Source organism: Mus pahari, chromosome 1, assembly GCF_900095145.1.
Source record: "Mus pahari chromosome 1, PAHARI_EIJ_v1.1, whole genome shotgun sequence".
Lineage (NCBI taxonomy): Eukaryota > Metazoa > Chordata > Mammalia > Rodentia > Muridae > Mus > Mus pahari.
In genome coordinates, this window is record NC_034590.1 from 101,137,978 (window position 1) to 101,162,971 (window position 24,994).

Below are 24,994 nucleotides of genomic sequence, written 5' to 3' on the forward strand. Positions count from 1 at the left end.
GAGGCAGAGGCAGAGGCAGAGGCAGAGGCAGAGGCAGAGGCAGAGAGGCAGAGGCAGGCAGATCTCTGAGTTCAAAGTCAGCCTGGTCTATAGAGAGAGTTCTAGGACAACAAGAGCTACATAGAGAAACCCTGACTTGACAACCAAACCAAACCAAACCAACCAACCAAGCAACCAACCAACCAACCAAACAAACAAAAAGATTAAGAGCCAAAAGTCAGGATGGATCAGACCAAAACTCTTAGGGAGATGACCTGTGCATTTGTGAACTCACAGCAGCTATGGTTGCCAGCAAAAGATCAAGCCAGTCGACATGCTAATACAAAGGCCATTTATGGCTCTGAGGAAGAGAGTCAATTTTCTTTAAGGGCGTGGCCTCTGGTAGGTGAACCACATCCTAGAAGATGACCTCACACCTATGGGTACATGGACAGCATACATTGGAACCAGTGGACTCAAAACAACAACCACCACAGTCAAGGTGCTGGGAATGGCTGTGGGGTGTTGGGAGTGAGAGTGGAGTTGGGAGGAGTAGAGAAGTGAATTTGATTAAAATGTATGAAATCCTCAAAAATTAATATATTTTTAAAATCAGAGAGCAATATAAAGTACTTTTGACATTAAAAATAGTCCTTTACTGAAAAAAAAATGGTTTTCTGGAACAATGAATTACTGTGTTTTTAAAAATTCATGTAAACTTTTTTTCAAGAATCCCATCTGGTGCTTGGTAACCGCGGCTGTGAAGGGCCATTTTCCTTTCTGACAAACAGCATGGCAGATACACAGAAAGGCTTGTTTTCAAGTGGTAACAGGAGCAATGGGGCAGGGGCTCATTGTGAGGGATTTAGCCACAGGGGACTCATCCCTGGTTCAACCCCTTTGTTGTAAGCTCCACCCCTCCTCAGCAGCTGTTCAGCCTCCCTGGTCCTGGGCAGCCAGGGAAGCACACTGCTTCCAAGGGTCTTATGGTATATCCTTGTGGTATATGGGGACTTAGCACAGTTTTTGGTTCCCAGTTCTACCTTCCAGAGACATAGGAAACACATTTAGTTCTTTCTTTCATGATAGTTTACAGGTGGAAGCCACCCCTGTCCCTCCCTTCCCTCTTACTGTTTTATGTGAATAAACAGCTATCTTATCTATCTATCTATCTATCTATCTATCTATCTATCTATCTATCTATCTATCTATCTATCTACCCACCTTATCTATCTAATGTGTTTTCATTATTTTTGACTATGTGTATCTCTGTGTGTCTGTGTGGGGGTCTGGGCACATGAATGTAGTACAGAGGTCAGAGCTGGATTTATAGGAGGTTGTGGGCTGTCTCATGTGATACGGGAATTAAACTTGGGTTCTTTGTAGAAGCAGTGCATACTTTTAACAACTGAGCCACCTCTCCAGTCCCATGATTAAGATTTTTAATCTCTTTCTCATTTATTTCTTTCTTCCATTCTTTTCTTTTGAGACAGGGTCTCACTCTGTGACCCAAGCTGGCCTTGAACTTGAGGCAGTTCTCTGCCTTAGCCTCCCAAAGTTGGGATTGCAGGCATGAGCCACCATGCCAAGAAAAAAAAAAAAAAAAAAAAAAAAAATATATATATATATATATATATATATATATATATATATATATATATATCTCAACCTGTTTCCCCCATTCCATGTCCTTATTATTTACTATTATTATTGATAGATCATTGAAGCCATGTGTAAGTGGGTGTGGGGCCATCCACTGGAGCATGGCCGATCTACCTGCAGCCAGTTAGCTTCCTTTTCAAATCCAAGGCAACTTAGCACTTGACTATGACACCTTGGAATTCAGTCCACATGTCTGTGGACTGCCTTCAAATGTGCTGCATGTTGTTGCAATCTTGGCTTTGAAGACCCCAGACTGCCTGGGAGGAGAGTGAACTCTCTGTCTTCCTTCCTCACAGTGCTGATTTTGTTTAATTTATGGTGTTGGGGGTGGATCCCGGGGTTTATGCATCCTACATAGGAACAGCACCAAGTGAGTTGCATCCCCAACTCCCACTGTTGTTTTCCTTCTGTTTGCTTGTTTGCTTAGTCAGGTTAATATTTAACGTAAATTACATGTAAATATAGTGTGTGTGTGTGTGTGTGTGTGTGTGTGTGTGTGTGTGCATGTGTGCCATGGTTCAAGAATGCAGGTCAAAGGACAACTTGTGGGAGCCTTTATCTGATTAGCCATATAATTGTCACATTTGTTTTAAGTAAAACCCTCCGTAGTGTCTTCTAACTGTAATCCCCATGAGAGTTTTCTCCATATATATCAGGTCAATTGGTTGTCTTACTTCACAAAGGGCTCATTTCTTGTTGTTCCTTGCATTGCTTCATGTCTCCACTACCCAGGCTTCTCTTCTGAGAAGATAGCACCACCTCAATATAAAACCAGACTAAGGCTTTAAAAATGCAAATAAAAGGTTCATTTCTATAATATAACTGCAATAATATCTAATCAAGAGCTATCTATCCAAAAGGATAATACGTTATGACTTCTTCTCTTCCCAAGAATAGAAGGTTAAACATTAAAAAGCAATCTGCATAAATCGACATTTTGGACTGAAAAAGTAGAAAAACGTGTAATTCTTTTATCAGTAGTAAAATTATTGAAAAAAAATGATACCCATGCATGCTTAAAAAAATTTACAGTGAATCAGGTATAGAAGGACCCTTCTCTGAATTTGTTCAACCGTCTCCATGAAATCTCTACCAGATGGACATTTTTTCTTTCAGAATCAGGGAGAAACCAAGGGTGTTTTCTCTCACTACTTGTCTTCAGAATGCTAATGGAGTTGTAGCTAATACAATAAGACAATAAAAAGAGATAAAAAGCACTATAGTGCAAAACAAGAAGGGGAACCGTATTTGGTAGCAGATGCAATGACACAGAAAATCCCAAGGAATTGGCGAAGAACTACCCATTAGAACTAATAGTGTGGCTGAAGGAACAAGGGCGAGATTCAAAAAGCAAATGTGCTTCTCTATATGCTGGTGAAGAGCAATTGCAAGCTAAGTAGACAGTCTCTGCTACTAAATGCCCAGGGACAAATATAAAACACTTGTTAAAAATTACTGAAGACCTCAAGTGCTGCTGAGAAATTAATTATGTGTGGAGAGATATACCATGCTCATAGATTGGAAAAATTCATCTTGTTAAGACATCAGTTCACTCCCAAACTACCAGCCAGCTGCTGTGCTTGTTGTTTTAGATTGATATATATGTATGTATATATATAGATGCTGTGCTTGTTGTTTTAAATATATATTTACATACACATGTGCACATGAACAATGCATACATGTACACACAAGACTGTAGAACTTACGTAATCTAACTTCAAGACTTATTTTAAGCATATTGTAAATAAGAGACTACAATAACCAAGTAAGTAGAGACCTACATCGATGGAACAGTACAGAGTTTAGATGTATACCCATTGACACATGGACAGAGATTCCAAAATGGCTCAGTTGGGTAATGATAATAATTTCAACAAGTTGTATTGCAACAACTTGATATCCTAAGGGAAACATAAACTTGGAATATAAGTTCATACCACACATAGACAATAACTCAAGATGGATCATAAGCCCAATTAGAAAAGTTAAAACAATAAAATGTCTAGAAAAAGAGGAGGAAAATCTCTGACTGGAAAGTAGACAAACTTTCCTATGTCACACACCCGTTCTTCAAGTGTGGCATCCACACAACTTTAGGATGTGTTTATGTATAGTATGCTCTTATATTCAGAGACAAATGGCTCACTCTCAGCAGTACAAAGAGCTCAGTAAGAAGACTGACTGTTTTGCATATGTCTATTGGGCTGTGTGTGTGCTTCAGTGCACATACTGGGTCCTGGGATCTCAACTCCATCCTTTGTGCTTCTGTGCGATGTACTCAGCCCTGACAAACAAGTCTGGAAAGACATTTGACTAAAAGAAGATGTACAAATGGCTAGGAATTATGGAAGACACTCCCTATCAAATCAGAACTGGAGTCACAGTGGGATGATTTTTTGTGCACTAAAGTGGTCACACAGGCAGACAACGTCAAGTATTAGTGAAATACAAAAGCACCTGGAGTCTTCTGTGTTGCTGGTGGCCTTGAGAAAACCGTGCAACTTCCTTACAAAACATATCCGCCCCCATGGAATTGTATGTGTTATATGGAAGTGCATACTTTAAGTAATTATCTTCTTCAAATATTTTTATTTAAATGGAGTTTTTACATATGCTACATTTTAATCATACTTTTCCCCTAATAACTCCCTGTCTCTCTTTCTCTCAACAATCCCCACCCAAAACCCAAAAGATTAGAACAAATGCAAAAACCCAGTAAGACAAAGAACACCCAAACAAAACCCCAAAGAGCACAACAAACAAACAAACAAACACACAAACACACAAAGCTTCCATTCCATGTTGACTTGAGCACAGGCCCTGCCCCTGGAGTGTGGTTCCCAGTGTTACTCCATTGGAGAAAGCTGAGTTCCCCCTTCCCATCAGGCATCAATCACAAAGAGCTTCTGAAGTTAGGGGTGGGACTCTGTGTCCATGTTCCCTTCTCAGGGCTGGGATTTTGTCTGCTTTGAACTTGTACAGGTGTTGTGTGTGTTGTCCTAGTCTCTGTGAGTTCATATTTATCAGACCCTTTTTTGTCTTGTTGGAAATCTTTTCTTAAAAATACATTCACTTGATGGCTCCCTAGTATTCCACTGCACTCATAATTAAAATGAAAATAAATCTTAAAAAATAACATTTATAGAAGTTTTTTTTTATAATATGCTCCAATGTGGCCTGAAGGTAAATGAATAAACAACTTCTGCTGTCTGCACACAAAGAGCCACTGTTCTGTCACAAATAGGACAGGCTCCTGATGCATACAAGTGATTCTGACTCAATACTGCCTGACACATGACGTCACTTACATGAAATTTTACAACAGTCAGAATCTGTAAACAGTGACGGACACACATCAATCATTGTCTGGTGTAGGGGCAGAGAACAGGTTGGGACTAACTGAAATTTTTGAGGGAATGAAACGAAAATATCCTATACTTTGACAGTGGTTATGTATGTACATTTATTGAAATTTTTTTCAATGGTAGGCTTAATGGGAATGTATTTTATTATATGTAAAATACACTTGATAAAAATGCAAAACAACCTTTCCTGGATCCCAGTCTATCCAGCTCCTGTTCTAGGAGAGAATTTGATAAATAATTAACTTAACCAATCAATCTCTTAATGTGAGACTTAAAAGAGCACAGTATGCAAGATTTCTGGAACATTCTCTGACCAGGCAGGAAATGCCATAGCCTTAGGATGAGTATATGAGCACATTTGCCCAGGATAGCCCCATTTACACTGTTTTCTGCCTTGGATTACTAAGCTACCTCTGATCTGGCTACGTTTCTTGGTTGCTGCTTGTGCAGGCTCCTAAGGTGCTGAGAAATCAGGTCGTCAAGACATGATAATGAGACTTGGGGAGTCAGTGGTACATATTCAGCATGTGGAAGCCATAGGTTCAACCCCCAGTGCTGGGGCTGGGGTGGGGAAGTAAGTAATGGGTATTCTGATAAAGAAGGCAGGTTCACAGTAGCTCACATGTCCAGAACTACTCCTTCCTTCTTAAAAAGATTTATTTTTAAATTTTATTAATGTGCATATGTATGTTTCTCTGTGAGTGCATACCATGTATGTTTGAGTGCTCACTGAGGTCAGAGGAGGATGCCGAGAAACTTGGCCACCTCTCTAGACCCTGCTATTTCTCTCACAAAAACTCTTTCTATTTATGATGTGCTTTTGAGTACATGATATGTGTACATGGGTGGGCCTGCCACAATGCATGTGGAGGTCAGAGGACAACTTTGTGGAGTCAGTCTCCTTACTCTATCCTCACATGGGTTCTGGGAATGGAATTGAGGTCTTCAGGCTGTGGTGCAAGCTCCTTCATCCATTAAGCCCTTGTACTGGCTGATTTTGTGTCAACTTGACACAGCTGGAGTTATCACAGAGAAAGGAGCTTCAGTTGAGGAAATGCCTCCAGGAGATCCAGCTGTAAGACATTTTCTCAATTAGTGATCAAGGGGGCGGTCCCCTTGTGGGTGGTGCCATCCCTGGGCTGGTAGTCTTGGTTCTATAAGAGAGCAGGCTGAGCAAGCCAGGGGGAGCAAGCCAGTAAGTAACATCCCTCCATGGTCTCTGCATCAGCTCCTGCTTCCTGACCTGCTTGAGTTCCAGTCCTAACTTCCTTTAGTGATGAACAGCAATGTGGAAGTGTAAGCCAAATAAACCCTTTTCTCCTCAACTTGCTTCTTAGTCATGGTGTTTGTGCAGGAATAGAAACCCTGACTAAGACAGCCATCTTGCTGACCCAAAGAGCTACTTGTGATTTCCTTCTTTTTTCCTTCCTTCCTTCCTTCCTTCCTTCCTTCCTTCCTTCCTTCCTTCCTTCCTTCCTTCTTTCCTTCCTTCCCTTCTCCTTTTTTTAATGTCTCATATTCTTATTAAAGTATTTGTTTTATATACTGGCTCAGTAATTACTTTCATATATTTATATTACAAAGCTGTCTTTAAGTAACACATACCAACACACTTATTTAACCTATAAATAGTCTCAACTCTTAAACCCCATCATCCTATTTTCTATAAACAACAAAATAAAAGCATCCATGTCTTTACTAGTATTTACCTTTAGATTAAACACTTGAAAAAGTCGATGGCCAATGTCATTAAGTACGGACCTTGTGCTGGGTGCACATGAGTTTGATCCCCAGAACACAGTGACACTTCCAAATTATCCTCTAACCATAACCTCATGCCATGATGCATGCACACACACACACACACACACACACACACACACACACACACACACGCACACATGTGTGCGCTCATACTCTAAATCAATACATATATTAAAAAAGGAAATAATAAAAGAGGCAATTTGAAGTGAAATTTTTGGTTTCTTTGGAGACGTGGTTATATCATGTGATATTCTTCTGGAAGCTATCTTAGGAGAGGATGTTTTGGTGAAGCAGACATGTGAGGAGAGGATGTGTTGCTGAAGCAGATGCCTGAGAGGGCATGTGATGTTCAGAAAGGGCATAAGTAGAACCCAACAGATAGTGATCAAAGCTCTTGCAACTGGTTTGCCTTGCAATGCTTTGCTGGTCTTTACTGATCTTCTATTGCTGTGACTTAATAGAAAGAATGTCTCGTGTAGTTCTGGCTGCTTCTGGCGGATTCCACACATTCCTGACAGTTCAGCGAGCCTCGCGGTTTCTTCTGGATTGTGAAGCTGCTATTGATCCATGTTTGATGCTTTGGACTGAACTGTTGATATCCTGACAGCAAAGATTGGTATCGCCTCAAAGAGCTACTTCTAAACAGGCTCACAACGCCCTTGTCCTCGTAACCATCTTTCTCTTCTAACTTTGGTCATTGGGCTAGAAGGGAGGTTGAAGCCTTTCCTTTATTAAAGTAGGTTTTGAAAACTCTAAGCCTACAGGAATGATTTAGGGGAAAGTCAGTAAAGATTTTAATGTATTTCTTCTCATCCTTTTAAATCTCTGTTTACTACACATACATTTAATCTCTTAAAATATTGAACACATTTTTTTTTTTACAGTGTCCGTTTTCATTGGGTCATGAGAATTTTACACTATTGCATTTTTTAGGTGTATATACTGTAGATTACCTAACCATTTCTCAGTTATTATGGTTTTGTTTTATGTTTTATGTGCATATATTTTCATTGTTATAAATAGCCTCTGACTGCACAATTTCAAAAACAGAGCATCTTAAATTTTCTGATTATTTGGACTGGAGACCTCAAAGAGAATAGTACTTCAAAAGATAGACATTTTGAAGGCTTTTAGATATAGGGCTATGTATGTATGGATTAACTCAGGGCTTTGGATGACTAAATCAAATCATGTTCATTTACATGATAAAACCAATGCTGGTATGTGTTGGCATTTGGTAAGTAAGAGGTTAAAAATATCCACATTCAAAATCATTAGTAATAGTGATGAACAGGAGGGATGGTCAAATTTAAATATTTTTTGAGTTTTTATTTTTTTATTTTATATATGTATGCCAGTGTCTTAGTTTGGATTTTATTGGTGTGAAGAGACACCAGGACCAAGGCAACTTTTATAAAGGACAACATTAATTGTGGCTGGTTTACAGTTTCAGAGGTTCAGTCCATTATCATCATCCTAGGAAGCATGGTGGTGCCTGGAGGCAGACATGGTGCTGGAGAAGGAGTTAGGAGTTCTCTCCATCTTGATCTGAAGGCAGCCAGAAGGAGACTGTGTGCCACAGGCAGCCAGGAGGAGGTCTAGGTCACACTGGCCAGACTTGGGCATATAAATGAGACCTTAAAGCCCCACCTCCACAGTGACACACCCTTTCTAACACTGCTACACCCCCTTTAACAAGGCCACGGCTCCTAATAGTGCCATTTCCCATGGGTCAAGCCTATTCAAACCACCACAGCCTGTGTGTGTATATACATGTAACACATATGTGCAGTACCTACAGAGGCCAAAAGAGGCTAGTTGTGAAGTGCCATGTGGTTACTGAGAGATCAACCTGGGTCTCTGCAAGGGCAGCCAGTGCTCTTAACTGCTGAGCCATTTTTCTATTCCCATAGATGATTAATTTTATTGTGAAGAAAATAGGAGTCAGTTGTACCATTGGAGTTTCAATATAAATATCTTTATTTAATTTCATTCAGATTGGTGGGATACTGATGTTAGAATTATATACTGTCAAGATTCTTCAGTTTTCCCATCTCTAGTGAAAACAGGTATTTCAATCTTTAATCTGACTGGAATTTTCCCAAGATAGTGTGATCATTACAGATAGTAACAACATGGTTTTCTTGAAAACCAAGAAGAGATTATTTTTCTTAAATCTTCCCTTTTTAATAGCTCAACAGCCCAAAGTTGTGCCATTAAGTTGCCTTTATTGCTGGTTGGGTTTCATTAGAGGAAAGATGGTATTTCTACTTGCAAAGTAATTCTACCAACAAACACTCAACCAACAAACACTGCTTGTTGTGTTTGTTGGTCCCAAGTCAACATTGAAAAGGGTCATTTAGTAATGACCCTAGAGACAGAGCAAGAGGGTCACTGAGCTTAGGTGGCTTTCTCCAAGAACAACCCAATAGTTCAAACCTGCCTGTTGTAGATGTCCAGCTATAGGCTCCAAAGAACCTCTTTCCCCATTGACCACTACTGTCGCTCTAGGATGAATATCCACATGGGAAGGACTGAGGTCTCAACAGAAGAGTGTATGGGGAAGTAGAAGGAAGGGGAAGGAGATGATATGGGGTGGTGAATTTCCAGTGACCATTCACAGAGGTGGATTGGAGAGATGAAATGCAGTGCCCTGTGCTTTGTGCCTCCTGAAGACCTGGGTCATGAGTGGATAGTAACAGAAGAGCTCCTCCCAACTTGTGCTGCTCGAAGTCTGGCGGCAAGCACAGACCACAGGCATCCTTAGGCACCGGTGCCTTTGGATTCTTCTCTGTGTGTGCTTGACAAGCCTTAGCAGGAGATTGAAGCTGACCAGCGCCACCAGGAGGGAGTGCTATCACAGTTCCAGGTTGGCAGTCATGGCACTCTGTCAACTGATAATTGTCAGGGGACCGAGTGGGTGCCAGGCCTTGGTATGAAGACAATTGACTCCGGTGATGGGGCCTTGTGAGTACACGGTCAGAGACACCAACCAAGGCACCAAATGGAGGCAACCAGAGAGGTGGATGACAATAGATTAGAAATGCGTTGGGGTTTCTTTAGCAGAGGGAGGCAGACAGATGGAGGAGCTAGGTTTAAATCCTAGGAGGAGGGGGCTCTATCATTGATTGTGGCCTTGAGCAAATGACCTAGCTCCTCCGAGCCTGAGGCTTTTTTTCCCCTCTGAGGAGAATGTTTCCTACTCTGAAGGGTTGTTTCAAAAGTGTCTATGGGGGTGGGGGTGGGGGGTGGAGGTTGGAGAGGTGGCTCAGCAGTTAAGAGCACTGACTGCTCTTCCAGAGGTCCTGAAGTTCAGTTCCCAGCAGCCACACAGTGGCTCACAACCATCTATAATGGGGTCCGATACCCTCTTCTGATGTGCCTGAAGACAGCTACAGTGTATTCATATACATAAAATAAATAAATACCTCTTTTTAAAAAAGCAGTGTCTATGTGAAACCTGAAATGCAGCGTATAACATGCAGTGATAACCGTGCAGGTGTTTAGATAGTATCATAAATATGTTGTATGGTCAATGACCCAGTCATGTCTCTGATTAGGCCACAAACCAGGCAAGACACTTCACTTCCATGGGTCTGATTTCCCATCTGGGTTGTATCGTTTTTTGCATGAGATAGACCCAGTGCCCCCCCACCCCCCACCCAGGGACGTTCTTGAACCCCTGCAGAACCCAGATCAGCATTTGCTCACACAGTGGCTTCCGGAATGTGACTTGAATAATTGCTGTGTATTTCCCTCTGCTTAAATGCTGCATGGTCCTGCATAGGTTTCTTGTTTAAAGACTTCTGAAGATAAATGAAGCTTCTGTCCCCTGCCATGTGTACAAGAATGCAGCGTATTTACATATGTGTGGTATATGTGCATGTGTGTGTGGTATACACACCTGTGCTTATCTTGTGGCCAGAGAAGGGTTTAGGGTTTCTTTTATCACTGTCTGCCTTGTTCCTTGAAGACAGAGTCTCTTGTTCAACCTGGAGTACTCTCTCTCTCTCTCTCTCCCCCCCCCCCCCGCCCCGCTAGACTGATGACCAGCAAGCCCCAGCAGTTCTTGTGTCTCACTCACCTCAGTGCTGGCTTTACAGAAGTGTGAGAAGCCATACAGGTCTTTTTCCTAGTGGGGGCTGGAATTAAACTTTGCTCCTTAGGTTTGTATAGTAAGAGTAAGTACTCTTAACCACTGTGTTATTTTCCAGCCCTGAAACCTCTTCTTAAAAAAATGAAAATTATGGACTGGGGATGTAGCTCAGTTGATAAAAATGCTTGCCAGCATATCTGAAGACCTGGGGTTCATTCCCCAGCACCACATAAACCGGATGTGGTGGTTGCTCTAGTGTGTGTTAAACTAGTAGCTGCTGTGATAAACGTCTTGACCAAAAGTAACCTGGGGACGAAAGGATTTAGATTAGCTTACAGGTTCTAGTCAACCATCGAGGGCCATCAAGGCAGGAACTTAGGCAGAAGGAGTTTGAAACAGAAGCCACTGACAGTGTTGTACATCTGTAATCCCAGTATTTGGGAAGTGGAGGCAGGAGTACAAAATCATCCTCAGCTACAAAGTAAATTCCAGGCCAACCTGGGCTACGTGAGACCCTGACTGAAAAATACACACACACACACACACACACACACACACACACACACACACACACACACGCACGCACACACACACCAAACAACTAACCATAACAAATCACATGAAAGTCCCTTTCTTTCTTTCTCTGCCCAGGAACGACATGCAGCTCTGATTCTGGCATGCCTGATGTGATTCTATTTTCAGAGCAGAGGCAGGCAAATTTCTGTTTTCTGGAACCAAGAGCTTTGTGAGAGAGGGGAAAGACAAAAGTGCTCCATTGTTCAATGCATTGGCTAGTTCTGCTTGAGTTTCACCACGATCACAAGTTAGGTAGAAGCTGTCCCTGTCTGTCTGTCTGTCTGTCTGTCTGTCTGTCTGTCTCTTTCTCTCTCAGACCCACACCCTCCTGCTTCAGTGAGGCCCATGGTCTCTGCTCCATGCATTTTGTCCCAGTGTATTTGTCTGCCTTTTGCATTCACTGTGTAGGTGTTTCACCCTGTGAAGACTGCCCAGCGGTTCTCAGGCATCACCAACTCGTTTCTCTGTTCTTAGCCGTGCATCTTTAGTGAGAGTCATTCTGCCACCAAATGTTTCAAAAGAAGCAGTCTCAGTAAGTGAATTATGTGTTAATAAAAAAAAATGATGGAAAATAATATCTGAATTAGGAGGTCTGAGGAAGCTCATGAAGAGAAGAATACAATTCTAATGGTTGCTATAGCTCCTGCCCCACCCTTCCAGGTCCTGCACTGGGTGGCAGAGCGTGAGGGTCCTTTGATTAGAGTGTTCTGAGTCATAGACATGACTCCACTCTGTTTGTAGGTGGCTGGAAAATGCATTCTATTAACGCATGTTCGACGTTATTAAAATTGATGCCGCTTCCCCTTCATAAGAGCAGAAAATGGCCACAAATTTGAATCTGTTCTCCCAAAGAAGACAGTATCAAGGGCTGGAAATGAAACAAATGCAATTTTTCCGCTCTTATTACAGCATTCGCATTTTGATCTCGAGGACTTCTTAGGGCCTATTCTCTCGTTTTCCCCGCTTCCAGCCACTGCTTCTACTGTGCAGCGCAATAATACAATTTTTCTCTCTTCCAAAGGAGTCATTGCCCTAACATCTCTTGTTGTCTAGGGGGCTCAGGGGCATCCTCCAAGTCCCTAAATAGGTTGAGTTGAACAACTCTGCAGTGGGTGAGAAAATACTAAACCGTTCACAGGATGCAATTTTGCATTTAAAGGCTGCTGAATAATCCCACATAGAAGCAGGAGGCGAGAACAAGAAGCTGCTGGCGGCCATGTCGGCACCGTGCAGCACCAAGGTCGCCTGGACTTTCGGGTGTTGCCGGGCCTGCATCCGGTGCCTTTAAGTGAAAGAAGGAGAGGGAAGGAAAACCCACCTAAATCCCTAAAACCTTTCTGACATCCCTAATGTCCCATTTGTGCCAACCAGAACCGACGCCTGTGATCTGCTCAACAGCCGGAGATGACATGCTTTTTGGGTACGATGTATACACTAGGCCATTAGTCTGCAAGCAGCAGTTGTCAGCTTTGTTCCCATTTAGAGTAATTTTCTCACTAATATGGCATATTCTTCGGGGATAAAATGCATTTTTCCAGCCAGATATTCCCCTAATAGTGAAGCTGGTTTAATGATCAGATGTCAGCCAGGGAAGGTAAGTCTGTGATTGCCGCTGGTTGTATATCGAAGCAACCAAAATGAAAAGGCTTATTTGAAACACATTCCCGGGAACAGGCAAAAACCCTGCATTTCCAGATTAATGAAGCTCATTTGAGGGAGAACTTAGGCAGGAATTTAAGAGCTAAGTAAGGTGTTTAGAACCTTCAGGTACGAGCTGCATCCAGGTCTGTTTTGAACTGTTGTGACAGACAGTGGGGGCCTTTAATGGGGGTGGGGGAGGCAATGACCAGATGTCTTCAACTAACTTTTCTTGAATAATGCAATAGGAATTTCCTCCTCCATGTATAGGTCTGAAATATCCAAATCAACTAAATTATTAATTCCTGCCCTGAAAATTTGCATGTCAAATTCCAGGCCATGGCCCATTTATTTGGTTGAATTACACAACCCCCGCCCCCCAAGAAAACAGTATTTCTGAATGGAGAACTGACAGGCTATGATTAACTCTGCTTTGAATCCCTCCCATTAATATTTTAAAGATTTTTAATTAAAATAATTACACGGCTTTATGAAAAACACTCAAACACCTGAACTATTTCTACAGGTCCTCAGTCTCAGAGAGCGCCTTTCCTGGTTGTCCCTTGGGGATGAATTTACTCCCCCATGGTTATCACTCAGGAGGAAGACAGGACCCTCCCCCCATCCCCCTGCTCCTTACACATTCAGTACCAGGAATCACACTGTTCTAGTCACCCTACTGGTCAGTGTGGGTCTATATTTTCTTTCTTGTTTTTTTCCCCTCTCTTCTGTTTTCTCTTTCTCTGCACCTTCTCCTTTTTTCTTCTGGGCAGCTCCTCAGAGGCTCCTTTCTGCCTTCTGTGCTTTGCACGGAGCGTGTGACAGTGCCTGTGGTCTCCCACTCAGTTCCGAAGACAGCAGCCCTGGGCCGTGTACAAATGAACGAGAGCTGTTGCGTTCTAATAAAACTTTATTTACAGACATAAACATTTCATCATAATGTATGTTTTACAGTCACAAAATGTTCTACTCTCACCTACCAACCCCCACCCCCCACCCCACTCCAGTCTCTGCAACCACCTACAAAAAATAAACACTACTTTCAGTTCACCAGCCATCAACAACACTCAGCACCCGGCTGGATTTGGCCCTGAGGCCATAGTTGGAAAACTATGTGTGGTTTTCAGCCCTCATGGCTTTCCCTCTGGCTCTTGCAGCTGTCTAGTTGAGCAAGGATTGGGAAATGACTGGCCTTTCTGCGGCTGATAATAATGTCACTTGCCTTAAGCTCTAGTTGTGATATTTTTTTGCAAAAGGTAACCCTATCCCAGGGGTGTTGGTATCCCGGAATTAGGATGGTGAGCCCCGTGTTCTTCTTCTGCATTGCCATGGGTGATTGTTGAGTAAATCCTGAACACAGGATAACAAGTCATGAGTTGACATCTCCTGGCTGCTCCAGGAAATAGTGAGCTGGGTGAGGCTTTTATGTTGGGTACCAGGTCCCTTTGTTGAGCACCATTAGAGCTCTAGGAACATGATAGTCATTTACTATCCTCACCAGCCCTGTTCAAGAGGGTGTATGAACCTCTTGTAGCACACAAGGAAATTTTGGGAAATGTTGAGGTACACACAACAACACCTGGTAATTTGAAGCAAAGTGTCGTTCACCTCAAACTAGCCACCCTCTCTATGATTTGTCCTTCACATGTCTATACATCATCTAGGGTATTGTCCACTTACTATTTTAAAACAATCTGGCTAAGTTTAGTTCTTTTCGAGATGTGCTCTCAGACTGTCTTTTAATTCATTTTGTAACCAAGAGTGATCTTGAACTCTCAATTCTCCAACCTCTGTCTCCCAAGTGCGAGGATTACAGAGCAGCAGCAGCATGCCCGGCTTTCTGTAGTGCTGAGGACTGAACCCGGGGCCTCATGTATGAGAAGCAAGCACTCTACCAACTGAACGATATCCCCAGCCCATTTTGGCCATATTTTTAGTTACTTTCCCTCCCTCCTTTAAAAAAATTCATGTGCGTACGTGTGTGTACATGTGTGTGTGTAAGAAAGAGGAGAGAGAGAGAGAGAGAGAGAGAGAGAGAGAGAGAGAGAGAGAGAGAGAGAGAACAGGTGCCTGAGGAGGCAAGGGAGTTGGATTCTCTGGAGTTGGGGTTGCAGGTAGTTGTGAACCTCCTGATATGGTTATTTGTAAACTGAACTTGAGTCCCGTGCAGAAACAGTAAGGACAGTACACCCTCTTAACTGCTGAACTATCTCTCAGCACCCTAGTTAGGTTTCTTTTAAAAATATCTCCTTTAAGCCAAATACATTTTTTTTAACTGAGGATTTGATGGGCTAATTCTATTTTTACATGTAAACATTAAAAGAAAAGAAAAATGAGCTCTTAATTGCACCCTTGAAAGCCATCTGAATGATGCTAAGTTCTGCTCTCTCAAAAACAATGCACTGACGAGACTCATTTTCCCACCTAAGGGTGGTCAGAGGCTTGATGTCAGGCAGCTCAGTAGATAGCCAGCTCGTCCCCGCCTTGGGTACCGCTTTTACCACCGCCTGTGGGGTGCAGAGGCAGCATCTGTGAGACTGCCTTTGCTCTGTCCCCAGCTCTCCCCAAAGCCAGCTTCTGCAGTTGCTCCCTGTTCACCAGGCTGTCTCTGGATCTGGCTTTCCCATTTTCCTCAGCACCACCCTGCCAACCTGCACAGTGCCTATTTGACTTTGGAGTACACTGGTCAGTCAATGCTTACTGTTTACCCAGCTTCCTCGGAGGCAGGGGTGGGCGGGGCTCCGTATTTGTAGAAAGATTTGCAGCCCTGCTAGGGAGACTGTGTTCCGTCTCCAGGTGGGCCTCCTGCCAGGGTAGGCCTCACACACAAGTTCCTAGCTGTTTTAAGGTTTAGCACCATCACCTGTAAAATGGGGGTTCTGATAAATGCTATCTGGGTTATCATGAAGTTATACAAGAGGAGGCCTTGAAAATGTCCTCTATCAGGCAGGCACAGAGACTCTGAGGACAAGAAGCCTGGGGTCCCTGGCTCTTCATCCTCCTCTGGCTATCTAACTGGGCAAACGCCAATAATGAGGAGCAGAGACTCCACTCGCTATAGGATTGTGCCTTCCCAGACACCTTTTCTGCTTCCTTCCCCAAGTGACCTCTTTGTCTAAGCCTGGGTCCCCTTTAAAATAGTTATTGTTCCTGTCTCCTGCAGATGTGCAAGCCCAAGGTTTAGCACCATAGCTGCCCACCCTGTTCTCATCAATCTGAAAAAGCGGGCGGGGCTTCCTGCAGCTGTCCCAGATGGGCCAGGCCCTCACCCAGTGCTACCATTGACTCATACTTAAATCCAACTCATCTTGATTTTATGAGAATCATCCCTGAAAATCCCCATGTTCAAAAGACAACACCGGGGAAGCATGGAGCAGGCTCATCATTTGAATAATCAGCCATTTAGTGACATGTCTAGCCTGGTTTAATGATTGAATCAGTGAAAGTATGACCCCGAGTGCCGGTTAACTTTTTAAAATAGCTGTGCCCACTGCATGACACAGCCAACAGGAAACCATTAAGGCCCTGGCAATTACCACTTCCATCCATCGGCGAAGTCCCTATTTTATTTTAATCTGCGTAAGTGCATTTTCTGCACAAGGTTAAAATATAAATCCCTTCTCCTGAACAAGACTGGTTTTCTGGCTGACTTGAGAGCACAATTTACAACTGATTTAATTTGTTCTTCACAAACATTCCTAATGACATTACCCCGGTGCATATACAGACTGCCTCCTCTTATTCCATTAACTCCCAAATCGGGTTTAAAGACCATATTGATGCTAGATGTTATTATGGGTGATTATCAAAACAACAGACAATGCGGCAAAGTGTTTACTAACTGGTTTATATATAATTTCTGTAATAACGACAACAGATGGTAATGCTACAAACACTAAATCACGCTTTTCACCACGGAAACAAATTGGCAGCCTGCGGTACAGAAATGGTGTACGTAGCTCTATACAGATGCCTCGTTCATCAGCTATAGTGTTCATCTTATTAGGAAATGGCTCTGTTACCGCTATTACAGGTAATCTTTCCATTTACAATTACAAATGTATATTTTCAATGGAAATGCTTTTCTGCAGCTAAGCTGCCTGAAGGATATTCCTCCCCCCTCTAATTACTGCCTGGGTGATGCGTGCCCTGGCTGAGCTACGAACAGGGGAGGATGTGCTGGTTCTAGCTAATGGCGCATTTCAGCTGCATGGAGATGGGTCCGTTTTCCGAGACCCTCTAACACCCATCCAAAAGGCCACGATGCAGTTCCAGGAGACAGGCACCATCACTTTAAAAGCAGGTGACACTGCTGAACTCAGAGGACCTTCCCCTGTGCCTGAGGCTGGCTCTGGTGGCTTGCTAACTGTAGAGGAGAGTTTCAGGTGTGGGAGAGACATCCTGCCTTTTTCCCCATTATCTTTGATAAACCACATCTTGCCTTTCAGTGGTGATAAGCTGGGGTCCAGAGAAGGGGGCTTGCTATGGGACAAGGACACTTAAGGGATATCTAATTAAAAGCTTCCTGGGTCTTGTGTGCATGTATGTACGTATGTGTGTGTGCATGTGTGGGTGTAGAAGTCAAACTATGGTGTCACCCCTCAGATACCCTCCCTTTTGAGCCAAGCTCTCTCACTGGTGTGGAACTCTCCTAGTAAATTAGACTGACTTAATAGCAAGCCCCAGGGATCCACCTATGTTTTCTTCCCAAGCTCTGGGATTATAAGTGCAGGGTATTGTGTTCAGCTCTATCTATCTATCTATCTATCTATCTATCTATCTATCTATCTATCTATCTATCTATCTATCTATCTACCTATCTATCTCTGTCTATCTATCTATCTATNATCTATCTATCTATCTATCTATCTATATCTATCTATCTATCTATCTATCTATCTATCTATCTATCTATCTATCTATACTATCATAAAACAAGGTACCACATGTTCCGACTTTCTCTTTTACTCTTCAGTTTTCTAAAATGTGAGTTATGGGTATCAAACATGACCTTATGCTTACAGGACAAGCACTTTACTGACAGAGCCTCCGCCCTAGTCCACTCGAGTATCTTTTGTACCAGGTGAGGATACTCTCTCACCCCAGATTATGAGTGTAGTCCTTGGGTGCCCAAGGTCCACATTCCCTTGGGTGCCCAAGGCCCACATTCATGCCTGCGGTGTAACCACCACACACTCTCAGTGTAACCAATAACCAATTCTGCAGATAACCAATAACAAGAGGCTATTGCGAGCCCCGCCCCACAGATAATACAGTGGAATAAGATGTGGACCCATTTGCCTATGATTCTGGAGACTGTGGGGGTAGATGGAGTTTGAGTGTGGGCTCTGACAGAATCTGAAACCTGTGGCATAACCATTAACCACACTGCTTTTCCAGAGTAGATCGTTGATGTCTTGGTTTTCAACAAATCTGCCCAGGAAGTGAACGTGGAGGTACAGAGGCAGTTCTGCTTGCATATTTCTGTGTCTGGTAGAACTCCCAGCCATCATAGTGGTGAGGCTGAGGTAACTGGAGCAACTGGAATGGTGCAATCCACTGCAAAGGGAGCTCATGGTGCCTTTCATTCGCGTCGTAGGGGATCGGGATGCAGAGCTCTGGCTGGAGGTGAGGTTGGGCTCTATAACCTTCAAGACCCATCCCAGGGGCCCACATCAATTGGGCAGCCAGCAAGGAAGGCCCCATGTCTAAATGTCCATCCACAACTTCTCAAGCAGTGTCACCAACTGGGGACCAAGGGTTCAAACACATGTTTCTGCATGGGAAATATTACATTCAAACCATATGACATAACATTGGCCTTCTGCCCACTCCTGACTCTAGTGGGTCCTTCCCCTCTCCTTCCCTTCCCTCCTCTCCTCTCCCCTTCCTTCTCTTCTCTTTCCTCCCCTCCCCTCTCCCTTCTGTTTCCCTTTCTTTCCTTCTTTTTTCTTTTCCTTCTTTGCCTCCCTCCCTTCTGCCTTTCCTTCCATCTCAATGCTAAGAATTGAATCCAAGGTAAATATGCCAACACTGAACTAGACTCCAAGCATGGGCCAGCCTCTGAGTGCCCCACTACATCCTATCTTGGCCTTCTATGTCTTGAGTGTTGGATCTTTCCTTCCTTGTTTGAGGCCCACTGGTCTGAGGTGACACAGTTAACATTTGCCTCAGTCCCCAGGACAGAGGACATCTTACTTGGGATCGTGAGTGAGCACATTATTCAAACAAGGAAACTGAGGCCCAGCGTAGAGATGGTTTTCTCAAGGCCGTGGGAAGCTGGAACCAGGCCTCCATCCCCATTTTTAAGAGTTGTGCAAACTAGAAGAGACTGAGAGGTAGCAGCCTGGAGGACTGAAGACCCCTGTGAGGCCCCCTGTCTCCTCTGCCCTGCCACACACAGTTGCCGTGGGCCTCTTGTCTCTTGTAGGCTGTGGGATTATACCTGACATTTCTGTGGCCTTTGTGACTGTACGGAAATAACTCACCAGGATGTTCAACTTCTAGGCCTTTGGGGTTCCATAGGTCTGGAGGTTAGTTGCTCTCCCGTTCGGGGTGGGGTCAGTATTGACCCTGCCCCTCCCACAGGTGATTTAGGAGGCAGGGCAGGAGTTAATTTCTCTCTGCACTCCTTGGAATGACCCCGAGTGCAGTCACCTTGTATCGGGATGGCTTCCTGATCCTTAAAGCTACCCTTTAATTTGGGCTGTTCTGGAAGCTGGGTGTGAGAAGCTCTTCACTCCTCCCTAAGAAGGGGGGACAGAAGAACAGAGGGCTGTTCAGCAGTGGGACCCCATTATACTCTCTGAAGACCTGCCGATTTCTCCCAAAGTCTCTGACTGGGTGCACAGTGGCCCTCAGGGTTCACTCAGGACAAAACCGAGTCACGCTCTATTGAGAAGCCAACCACGGGCTTCCTGATAACCACTTTGTGAAGGGACAATGAATCGTTGCCTCCCTGTAATTTTCTGCATGGCAGTCTCTCTGTCTTCCTTGGCTACTTCCCCCTGACCTCAGAGGTGGCCCTACACCCTGACACCATAGCTTCTTATGACCTGCACAATGAACCAATGTCCAGGGGACTTGTCTCTTGTCCCAGGCAAAGCATCTGGCTTGGATACTGGATACATTTTCAGAAGGTTCTGCCTGTCTTGGAGCTCACAAGCAAGGCTGTGAAGATTTATGTCATAACTAGATGTTGGCTGGGAATCTGGCTCCTAGATACTGGGTCTTTGTTTCTACCTCAGACTAAATCCTTTACTTAAGGACAGCCACATAACTAGAGGGAGGAGTCCTGTCTTACTGGGCCTTGATTAAACAATCTAACTTCTGTGTATGTGTAAAATGTTTATAAATTCACACACACACACACACACACACACGCACATGTGTATGTGTGTGTATGTGTGTGTGTGTATGTATCTGTGTATAGGATGTAGAGTATGCATATTTGTATGTTTGTGAAGGCCAGAGGTTGACATCAAATGTCTTCTTCAATTGCCATTCATATTATTATTATTATTATTATTATTATTATTATTATTATTATAACTAAAAGTCTCCCACTAAGTTCGCTAATTTGCTACAGTAGCCGTCTAGCAAGCCCTGGGACCCTCCTGTCGCTGACCCAGCACTAGGATTGTAGGCATGCACCTCTGTTTTTTTGGGGGGTACTGGACTCAGAACTTAGGAACTCACACATGCATGACAAGCACTTGCCTGACTGAGCCATCATTCCAATTCCCTAATGTCATTCTTGGACTTGCTAAAGTAGGACTGGGAGAACCTGGATGAGGGAAAGGGACACTGCTGTGATGGGCCTCCTCTTGTGACCTTGGAGAGAGCCATCGAATTAATAAGCATTTGGCATTTCTGTTCGTAATCCAAGCCAGCGGGAAGGTCACTCTGCTTCACTGTCCCTCCCCCCAAATACAAGGACACCTGCCATTGTCCATAGCATCCTAACTAAACCCTACAGACTGACTTTAACCCCTTCATTATCTCGATAGGAAGGGCTGTAGACTGGGCTGAGAAGGTGTTGAGTGGGTGACATGTGATGGTGTCTGTCTGTGTGTTGGTGAATAAGATTCACACCTGTATGAGGGTTTTCTTCTTCTAGAGCGTGTTTCCTGAGCTACCAGCATATTGCAGGAAAACAGAGAGCAGACTGGGCTTGGTCTGAGAAGAAATCGCCATTTCACCCTGATCGGGTGACCCTGAAACTCAGGTTCTGTTTGTAAAATGGAAATAAGGGCTTAGAGCAGCTGGGGCCTAGGCATCCTGTCTCATGGGGGTGGGGGTGGGGGTGCACGTGCGCTCAGTAGAAGTCTCTCAGAAGAAGGCCACTCACCAAAGGCTGTATTGGGGCTCATTCTCAGAGTGGGAGTGAACTCAGGGAGTATTCTCAGAACTACTCTAAATGCATTGACTATGAGAGATGCTCAGCCACGTCACTGCTAAGCCGGGCTCTCCGCCACATCACCGCGAGCTAGTGTATTTCACTGATAGGGTGCAAAGTGTATTTAGTGTTGCTAGTAGATTAAAAAAAAAATTACAAACAAACAAAACCTTCTTCCCGAGATTATGAAAGATTTTAATTCAAATGTGGGAGGGGAGGACCACTAATTGAGACCCCCTCCCCCATATCCCCAATTCTGAGCAGCCTCAGAGCAAAAGAGTGAGCCTTGCTTTAAGGGCACGGTATGCTGTGGCAACAGTGATGGATATGCTAATTTCTTCATTCACTCCACTTCACTTCTTTTATTCTTTCCAATTAAAGCAAATGCTACTGAAACCGTAATTAAGGTTGGGCTGGGCCCTGCCTGCCTGCTGCTTTAATGAGGCCCTATTGATTTTTCTTTTCTCTCTAATGGCCACACAGGGTTCTCAATGGTCAGATGTATGCCTGGCTACCATGTCCTGCTAAAACTTAATTTTAGCCTAGCAAAAAATGCAGGCCCAGGACAAAGGGGTTACCAGGACAATTTGTGGAAGGGGTGGCTTGGAAGGCTCCTTACGTTTTTTTGGTGTGTGTGTGTGTGTGTGTGTGTGTGACACGTACCTGCCCATCAAGATGAAATGATGGTGAGCCACACCTTCTTCCATTCTAGCTAGGCTTATTCTGTAAACTCCAGTAGCCTAACGAAGCATAGCATTACATTTGGAGCAGTTTGGAGCCCTGGAAATATATATCCTTGACACGTGTTCACAAGCCCGAGCAGAGTTCTGCTGACAAAGAATCGGAGCAGTTTACTTCTCTTTGCCAATTAATTTGACTGAGAAGTGTTTGTTTGTCTGTTTATTTATAAATGAACTGCCCATCTTCCTGAGATTGTTCTTACACATGTAGCCTTCCCCATGTGGAATGCCCAGAAGCCACACAAATACTAATGGGAATGGGAAAACCCTGAACACATCCAAGGGCAACTTCATGCTACGGAAAGCAGGTTTCACGTACTTTCTCGGTGCCACCTGTGCGACACGGGGACACCTGGTTCTCTGTGGTAGTCTCTTGTTGTCTGCGGTTTTTGCATCCTGTGTTCCCAATGACCTGAGGAAGATGTTTTTACATCAGTCTGAAAATATTAAGTGGAAAATTCTAGAAAGAAGCAGTTCATAATTTTTCAGTAACTCCTTCAATTATACATTGTTACATGTGTTCTATCTTTGTTATGTTATTATTAATCTCTTGGTGCGATTCATTCTGAAATTAAACCACCATACATATATGGAGAAAGCATCGCACATGTAGGATTCTGTACTGTCCACTAAGGTTTCTGGTGCCCACCAGGGGTCTAGGAGCATATCCCTTAAGAATAAAAGGCAGGTCTCCATATTACCTCTTTTTCTTCTCTGCATGTGCCTCTTCTCCATCTTTCCCTACCAAGTTTTCATTGATGTGTTAACGTTCTCCTGTGTGGACAAACTGCATGCATGTATTAATCACTCTTTCTATAACTGAATCCAAGTAAGCTGACAAGAAGCAACTCGACGAGGGAAGGTCTGTGGGCGTGCCATCCACCATGTTGGGGAGGGGTTGGGGTGGGGCATGCCATCCACCAGCAACTCAACGAGGGAAGGTCTGTGGGCATGCCATCAACCATGATGGGGAGGGGTGGGGGTGGGGCCTGTCATCCACCAGCAACTCAACGAGGGAAGGTCTGTGGGCGTGCCATCCACCATGATGGGGAGGGGTTGGGGGTGGGGCCTGCCATCCACCATGACGGGAGGGGCTTGGGGGAGGGCAATGCCACAGCTGGTGTTAGGGTTCTTCATTTCCACTCAGCTCAGCAGAACAGGACCTCTAGGGAGGACAGGGGTAAGGCTGGGCTATGAACCTAAAGGACAGATCTACCCCAGTGACCCATTAGGTCTTGCTTCCTAAATGGTCCAGAACATTTCCCCAAACAGCACCACCAGCTGAGGATTAGTGTTCATACACATGACCCTGTGGGGGATATCAAATTGTAATGGCGAAGTTCCTAAAGTGTGTGTGTGTGTGTGTGTGTAATATGTTATAGCATGAGGCTCATGTACCTCCCTGAGCTTCCAGAGTGTCATCATAGTGTTCTCCCAGGCTTGTCACTACACCTGCAGCATGGGGATGCCTCCCTCCTGTGTTGCAGGTACAGAGAGGAGCTTTCCATAGAGCATCTTCTTGGACACCAGTACACCCCCACTGGCCAGAAAAGCAAACGAATCGAGGAGGCCCATTCACCAGGCTGAAGCAGAAATGGGACAGAATAGATCTCTTGGCAGAGAGAGAGAGAGAGAGAGAGAGAGAGAGAGAGAGAGAGAGAGAGAGAGAGAGAATCATATTAACTCAAATTTGTTTTGTTTTCATCAGGACTTTAGGTCACCAGTGACTTGTTGTGGGTCCCCCTTTCAAATGAGTCAGCGTCTCCTCCTCCTGGGTGAGGTGGAAACTCCCGGATAAGGTGAGGTGTGACCTGCCAATGTTGGTACTGTTGATAATTCTGGTTGTGTGTGTAAGGAGGGAGGAAAGGATAAAAGGAAGAAGGGAGAGAGAGAGAGAGAGAGAGAGAGAGAGAGAGAGAGAGAGAGAGAGGGATGGAGCGGGGGAGAGGGAGGGAAAGAGGGGGAGAGAGAAGAAGGTGGAGGAAACCAAGTGTAAACAGAAGATGCAGATGGGAGAAATGGGTACCCAGAGTCACTGAAGGTGTCAGGAGATCAGAGTCCCTTCTGTTTGCATAAAGAAAGTCGCAGGGGAGGCTGGGCTGTTTACAGAGATTCATTTCATCTCCGTATCAAGACAGGTCACTTTTTCAAAAGGAAAAAACCCAGGCAATACCTTATGATATTGTGCACACAGGGTCAGGGAGTGGGGTGGGTGGGCAGACCTGGAGTCTGGGACGTGGCAGAGAAGCACAGGACATATTGAAGACCACAGAGTGAAATTCCTGGAGAAGACAGAGCCGTTCCCTTCAGTTCATTGAGTGTCAGGCTGGACCTCATCAAAGACCTCTGAAATATCAAGGGAAAAGCGGCTTTTCCACACGTCTGTGTGGGTGGGACAGAGCTGGGTTTGACGGCTTCCTTCCCTGACTTCTGCTTGCCTTGTCTTCATTTCATCTTTTAGGATCCACATCTTAGGTGTTCATTTTTAAGGGACAAACCATTTTTTGAGAACCCCAATAGAACTGATGACTTAAAAAAAAAAGAGAGAGAAAGAAAAAAAAAAAGAGATAAGAAAGAAAGCCAGATTTTAAAAATTGGTTTTTTAAAAATTGCATGTACTTTTGACAGAGATGAAAGACCTTTTCCTGCATGTTGGCTCTGACATGTTCCTTTTCAGGATGAGAGGGAGAGGGAGAGAGAGAGAGAGAGAGAGAGAGAGAGAGAGAGAGAGAGAGAGAGAGAGAAGGCTCCTAGGAATGGAGCTGCAGAGACC

At 44.1% G+C, this 24,994-nt stretch overlaps 1 pseudogene; it reads right to left on the reverse strand.

The window, feature by feature from the left end:
• LOC110326619 overlaps positions 1 to 24,994 on the reverse strand; it is a 52,537-nt pseudogene that overhangs the window by 23,372 nt on the left and 4,171 nt on the right.